Raw genomic sequence first — 7,854 nt, 5'->3', positions numbered from 1 at the left:
ATCTATTTTTGGCTGGAAGAAGCATATTTTTGAATATTTCCTTCTTGACTTTCTAACATACCTCGTCCACTCTAACACTTTTGGACATATATGGAAGCCCTTCCTTGACAATGCCGAAGGAGGGGTGTCCTCCATCCTGTCTAGTGCGTTTATAAAAGCTTAGATTTGGACTATATAATGATGGAAATATGTATGCCTCCAATATTTTTCTTTTCTGCACCGCTGAGCTTGTGTTCTATGTTAAAAATTTATAAACATATCTATAAAAAAAAAAAGCCAGGCTGACTTTCTGGTTCTGTGAAGCAGGGATGTGGGCGTGCCTTGGTGGCTCAGTGGTTAGCGTGTATGAGTCCTCGACCCGGGTTCGAATCCGACCTGAGGTCCTTTGCAGCATGTCTCGTAGCCCCTTTCCTGTCGGCCTACTGTATAAAAAACAAGCCACTAGGGCTGTAAAAACCTCAACAAAAAAAGGCAAATGTTTTTTTGTGTGCAAATTAATGGTTTACCTTACCTACTACACTTTAATGTAAATGTCAATCCACCTGTATATAAGCCATCCTGATTGTACATATGTCACCTCAAATCTCTGTTACTGCCTTGTATTTTTTATTTTTTTATTTCTTATTTTTATTATTTTTATTATTATTTTTTTATTCCTAATGCACCTTTTCCTCCTTGTTTGCACCTTCTTTAATTACTATGTCAATATGTGACCAGGGAATTTCTCCGCTGTGAGATCAATAAAGCTCATCTAATCTAATCTAATCTAAAGTGGGTCTAGAACACAAGTAGCACTTTAATCATTTTCAAAGTGCTACCATCTAGAAATTTCAGTAATTTATCAGGACTCAGAGTTTTTAGGTTTTTAGGTCATGTCATAAAAATGAAAAGCTTATCAATCAGAAAATTGTCACATTTCTATGCTTTTAGGATGTGGTTTGATTCTGTGCTTCAATTTTATTTTGTAGTTAAAACTTTATAACCGGATAAATTCCTATTCCTGTTTAAAACCTGACACTTCATGCATGTCTATGTGAATTTGGAACTTAATGGAACAAAAAAAATGTTTTTTATTCCAGATCCAAGTTAAAAAGATCTGTCCCTTTATTCAAAGTGTTTCTAAAATAGTTTTATTTTTGAAGCCTTTGTATTTTCCATGATATAGTTAAACCGTATTTTAACCAGTAATCTATTATATGATGACTCTGGTATTGGCTTACAGAGCAGCATGTTGGCTCTGATCAAACCAGAACATTCCATAATCTCTAATCAGAAACAGAGAAGTTTGATGATACGACTACAGTAATTTCACATCAAGATTTTTCTGGACAAAAAGGGCAGAAATCACCACATAAAGTTATCCTATACTGATAGGCTCTAGCCAGGGAGGACTGAACAACAAATCTATATTTATGCAAACTGTTGATCTATAAATACGTGATATGCTGTGAAAGCCGCCGAAGGCTGGACCTGTTTGAATCCACAGCCAACACTCTTCCTTATTTTCACGGACTTCGAATGATCCAGTCCAGATACACCAGTTCCTTGGAGGATGCAGCCCATGAATTCGAACGCACCCAATGATCCTCTCCATGATGGTGTCACCAATAAACAAAACCAGGCCAGACGATGCTAGAATGATGAGAAACAGCAGAGTTTCTGAAAAGTTAGAAGTTAAACCTCTAGGTCTAAAATTGGTTCCACAAGAGAGGAGTCTTCTAAAAAAAGCCTCCAATTCTACTTTAGAAACTCTAGGAACTAGATTTACCGTCTGCTCTTCTTACATGGAACCAGGAAGTTTTAGTTCAATGGTGTGAACACCTAACAAAATGGTTGATATCCCCTGTTTACTGAAGAAAAAACCCTAAATAATCACAGGAATTACTTGAATCTGACAAAAGTAACGATAAATAAAAATTTATAAAAATTGAGAAATTAAAATAAGACATTGTTTTTTCTATCATACTTCAACAGAATAACAATGAAATATAAAATAATGAAACAGGCCTGGACAGATACAACAGCTACTATGAGGAAAAAGCAGAGAGAGCAGAATGTTTGATTGAACTAACAGGTTCTGCAGAGTGGGAGAATAGAGATAATTATGAAAAAGGGGTCCCTATGTCCTCCAGCAGTCTAAGCCTATAGCAGCATAACTATAGAGATAGCTCAGGATAACCTGAGCCACTCTAACTAGAAGCTTTATCAAAAAGGAAAGTTTTAAGCCTAGCCTTAAAAGTAGACAGGGTGTCTGCCTCACGGACTAAAACTGGTAGTTGGTTCCACAGGAGAGGAGCCTGATAACTAAAAGATCTGCCTCCCATTCTACTTTTAGAAATTCTAGGAACCACTAGTAAACCTGCAGATTGAGAGCGAAGTGCTCTGTTAGGAACATAAGGAACAATCAGATCTCTGATATCAGATGGAGCTTGGCCATTTAAGGCTTTATATGTGAGAAGGAGGATTTTAAATTCTATTCTGGATTTAACAGGAAGCCAATGAAGAGAAGCCAGGATAGGAGAGATTTGATCTCAAGGCACTTTACAGTGCCTTGAGATCAAAACCAAGGCGGCTGTGGGATTCAGGGCTTCAGGGCATTTTAAACTCTGGATGAACCCTCAGACTTTATAGATCCACATCTTGACTATTACTCAAGCTAATTGAGTTAAGTCATTAAAAGACCTTACATTATTATTATTTTTTTCATTAAGGCCTTAATTGAATTAAAATTCATTAAATTTGATTATCGGTGGCATTTAAAATGCTTCATAAAAAAAAAAAGAATGAAAGGAAAGCAACTAAGGCAACTAAGGCATACCTAACTCAGGATAACAAACCAAACTGACCTCACACAATGAACACACAGGAGAATTTATACTCAAAGGCTAGCCTACACAAACGAGAAGGGGTGGGAAATGAGACAAAGACAAAAAATGCATGAACATGAATAACTAATTCAAACCAACACATTTTGACTACAACAAAACTATAAAAAAACAACAATGTAACACCAAAAATGTTTTAACAGTTATACCATAAGTAGAGAGAAGCAGACTCTAACATCCAGTCCCCTGCTTCCAGCAGCCTGATGGTACATCCCACTTCCTGGTTTGCCTTTCAACCAGTCCTCTCCACTCAGCCCTCAGTCCTTCAAACTCAGCAAAGAAAAGTAGTTAATTCAAATATACAAAAGGTGTTTACTAAATGTGTGCACCCATAATAGTAAACATCCTAATGCCAAAAAAAACACCACAAAAGTGAAATTATAAATGTACTGTGTGAAGACCTTTAAATAAATAAATACTAACACTGAGGAAAAGATGGAGAAACTTCCACAATATATCATATATAACTGGTTCCGTGTGCTGCTTCCAGTTGGTCGTAGAGCCATATGTTCGGAAAAGAAGCAAGAAAATTAAGAATTCAGGACATGGTTGCAGCCTGTCAACTGTAAAGATGACTAAAGATTGTGCTGTATTACAGTATCTATATCTATCTATCTATCTATCTATCTATCTATCTATCTATCTATCTATCTATCTATAGATATATATATAGATATCTATATCTATTTATATATATACACTACCGTTCAAAAGTTTGGGGTCACATTGAAATGTCCTTATTTTTGAAGGCAAAGCGCTGTACTTTTCAATAAAGATAACTTTAAACTAGTCTTAACTTTAAAGAAATACACTCTATACAAAATAAATATATGACTATTCTAGCTGCAAATGTCTGGTTTTTGGTGCAATATCTACATAGGTGTATAGAGGCCCATTTCCAGCAACTATCACTCCAGTGTTCTAATGGTACAATGTGTTTGCTCATTGGCTCAGAAGGCTAATTGATGATTAGAAAACCCTTGTGCAATCATGTTCACACATCTGAAAACAGTTTAGCTCATTACAGAAGCTACAAAACTGACCTTCCTTTGAGTAGATTGAGTTTCTGGAGCATCACATTTGTGGGGTCAATTAAACGCTCAAAATGGCCAGAAAAAGAGAACTTTCATCTGAAACTCGACAGTCTATTCTTGTTCTTAGAAATGAAGGCTATTCCATGCGAGAAATTGCTAAGAAATTGAAGATTTCCTGCAACGGTGTGTACTACTCCCTTCAGAGGACAGCACAAACAGACTCTAACCAGAGTAGAAAAAGAAATGGGAGGCCGTGTTGCACAACTGAGCAAGACCTTTAAATAAGATAAGTACATTACAGTCTCTAGTTTGAGAAAATGACGCCTCACAGGTCCCCAACTGGCATCTTCATTAAATAGTACCCACAAAACACCAATGTCAACATCTACAGTGAAGAGGCGGCTGCAGGATTCTGGGCTTCAGGGCAGAGTGACAAAGAAAAAGCCATATCTGAGACTGGCCAAAAGAAAAAGATTAAGATGGGCAAAAGAACACAGACATTGGACAGAGGAAGACTGGAAAAAAAGTGTTGTGGATGGATGATTCCAAGTTTGAGGTTTTTGGATCACAAAGAAGAACGTTTGTGAGACGCAGAACAAATGAAAAGATGCTGGAAGAATGCCTGACGCCATCTGTTCAGCATGGTGGAGGTAATGTGATGGTCTGGGGTTGCTTTGGTGCTGGTAAGGTGGGAGATTTGTACAGGGTAAAAGGGATTCTGAATAAGGAAGGCTATCACTCCATTTTTCAACGCCATGCCATACCCAGTGGACAGCGCCTGATTGGAGCCAATTTCATCCAACAACAGGACAATTACCCTAAACACACCTCCAAATTGTGCAAGAACTATTTAGAGAGGAAGCAGGCAGCTGGTATTCTATCGGTAATGGAGTGGCCAGCGCAGTCACCAGATCTGAACCCCATTGAGCTGTTGTGGGAGGAGCTTGACCGTATGGGACGCAAGAAGTGCCCATCCAACCAATCCAACTTGTGGGAGCTGCTTCTGGAAGCGTGGGGTGCAATTTCTCCAGATTACCTCAACAAATTAACAGCTAGAATGCCAAAGGTCTGCAATGCTGGAATTGCTGCAAATGGAGGATTCTTTGATGAAAGCAAAGTTTGATGTAAAGAAAAAAAAATCTTATTTCAAATGCAAATAACTATTTCTAACCTTGTCAATGTCTTGATTTTATTTTCTATTCATTTCACAACTATATATACATATATATACTGTATATATATATATATATATATATATATATATATATATATATATATATATATATATATATATATATATATATATATATATATATATATATATATATATATACAGTATATATATATATATATACACTATATTGCCAAAAGTATTTGCTCACCTGCCTTGACTCACATATGAGCTTAAGTGACATCCCGTTCCTAATCCATAGGGTTCAATATGACGTCGGTCCACCCTTTGCAGCTAGAACAGCTTCAACTCTTCTGGGAAGGCTGTCCACAAGGTTTAGGAGTGTGTTTATGGGAATTTTTGACCATTCTTCCAGAAGCGCATTTGTGAGGTTGCACACTGATGTTGGACGAGAAGGCCTGGCTCTCAGTCTCCGCTCTAATTCATCCCAAAGGTGTTCTATCGGGTTGAGGTCAGGACTCTGTGCAGGCCAGTCAAGTTCATCCACACCAGACTCTGTCATCCATGTCTTTATGGACCTTGCTTTGTGCACTGGTGCACAGTCATGTTGGAAGAGGAAGGGGCCAGCTCCAAACTGTTCCCACAAAGTTGGGAGCATGGAATTGTCCAAAATGTCTTGGGATACTGAAGCATTCAGAGTTCCTTTCACTGGAACTAAGGGGCCAAGCCCAGCTCCTGAAAAACAACCCCACACCATAATCCCCCCTCCACCAAACTTTACACTTGGCACAATGCAGTCAGACAAGTACCGTTCTCCTGGCAACCGCCAAACCCAGACCCGTCCATCAGATTGCCAGATGGAGAAGCGCGATTCGTCACTCCAGAGAACGCGTCTCCACTGCTCTAGAGTCCAGTGGCGGCGTGCTTTACACCACCGCATCCGACGCTTTGCATTGCACTTGGTGATGTATGGCTTGGATGCAGCTGCTCGACCATGGAAACCCATTCCATGAAGCTCTCTGCGCACTGTTCTTGAGCTAATCTGAAGGCCACATGAAGTTTGGAGGTCTGTAGTGATTGACTCTGCAGAAAGTTGGCGACCTCTTCGCACTATGCGCGTCAGCATCCGCTGACCCCGCTCCGTCAGTTTACGTGGCCTACCACTTCGTGGCTGAGTTGCTGTCGTTCCCAAACACTTCCATTTTCTTATAATACAGCTGACAGTTGACTGTGGAATATTTAGGAGCGAGGAAATTTCACGACTGGATTTGTTGCACAGGTGGCATCCTATCACAGTTCCACGCTGGAATTCACTGAGCTCCTGAGAGCGACCCATTCTTTCACAAATGTTTGTAAAAACAGTCTGCATGCCTAGGTGCTTGAATTTATACACCTGTGGCCATGGAAGTGATTGGAACACCTGATTCCAATAATTTGGATGGGTGAGCAAATACTTTTGGCAATATAGTGTATATGTATATATATATATATATATATATATATATATATATATATAGAGAGAGAGAGAGAGAGAGAGATGGGTCCTTGTTGATGGCATTAAAATGATTTCTAAGAGCATTAAAAAGCATTAAATAAGAGTTACTTATTCCTTAATAAACCCTGTTAAAGCCCCATTTTAAAGGCGTGTGGATGAAACACCATGTGACTGTGTCGTGGCTGTGACTGTGTTTTGGCCATTTCTATAAATAGATAAACATGAGCAGGTTTCAGTTGGGCCCTGAACGGGCCCGCCGGGCTTATGGGGTTAATATCTGCAGGGTCCAATGAAATGTGATGCAGTGTCAGAGAGCTTGGTCTTAGCAGCAGCTCATGGTTCTTCAACAGGATAATGAGCCGAAACACACAGAAACAGCCAAGAACAACTGTGAGGACCACATGGGACTCTTCTGAAGTGGCCTCTATGAAGCCTGACCTCTGGAAGGAGCTGAAACACGGCGTCTGGAAAAGGCAGCCTGAGACACCTGGAGCAGTTAGCTGATGAGGAGCGGAGGAGAAAACCTGCTGAGAGGAGCAGGAGTTTCATCATTAGTTACAAGAAATCATTTGGTTGCAGTAATTGCTTCAAAAGGTTGTGCAACAAAATATTGAGTTAATGGTAGAATACCTTTAGTTCATGCTGGTTTATGAGTTTTATTCTTTAAAATCATCCTATTGTGAAGCCATCTTGAGAAGCAATAACTGACTTCCATTGCCTAATTTTCAAAGAAATCTTATCTATTATTACTTTTGTCAGATTCAAATTATTACAAATGACTGTTGTGAGTTTTTCTTTCAATAAACGACCAGCAACTCAATCTGCGTGTAAAAGCTTTGTCTTTTTTCCCTCCTGGGATTTATGTTCCTTTCAGTTAAATCATCACGCTTCCAGTTTAACAAGAACTTCTTATGTTTGGTTCCCTGTATATGATGCAGGGTTTACCAGTTCCTTTTTAAAGGAAAAGTTCGGTCAGCAAGGAATAATCAATGGATCATTATTTATACCTAAAACTAAAACGTTCGCTGTGATTTAATGAATTTAGAGTTAATCCGTAAAAAAATGAAAACAATAATTTTCGTTGTGATCACTGAGTCTGGGAGCGGCCATTTTTGCCCAAATATAGTAGCCCCTCCCTCCTGCCAACTTCCAGCAGTGACGTCACGGTGCGGTAAGCCTAGCGCCATTCTCCCCGCTTTACAAGCTAAATCAATGGGAACTACTAGACACATCTGCAATCAACAACAATTATTGAAGATTTCCAGAGGACTTCACCATTGAAATACACCAGAGCTATAGTGAAACTGA

This window comes from Cyprinodon tularosa, unplaced genomic scaffold (genome assembly GCF_016077235.1).
Source record: "Cyprinodon tularosa strain WSP-4 unplaced genomic scaffold, ASM1607723v1 ctg266, whole genome shotgun sequence".
NCBI classification, from domain to species: Eukaryota; Metazoa; Chordata; class Actinopteri; order Cyprinodontiformes; family Cyprinodontidae; genus Cyprinodon; species Cyprinodon tularosa.
This window is presented reverse-complemented; position numbering follows the sequence as displayed.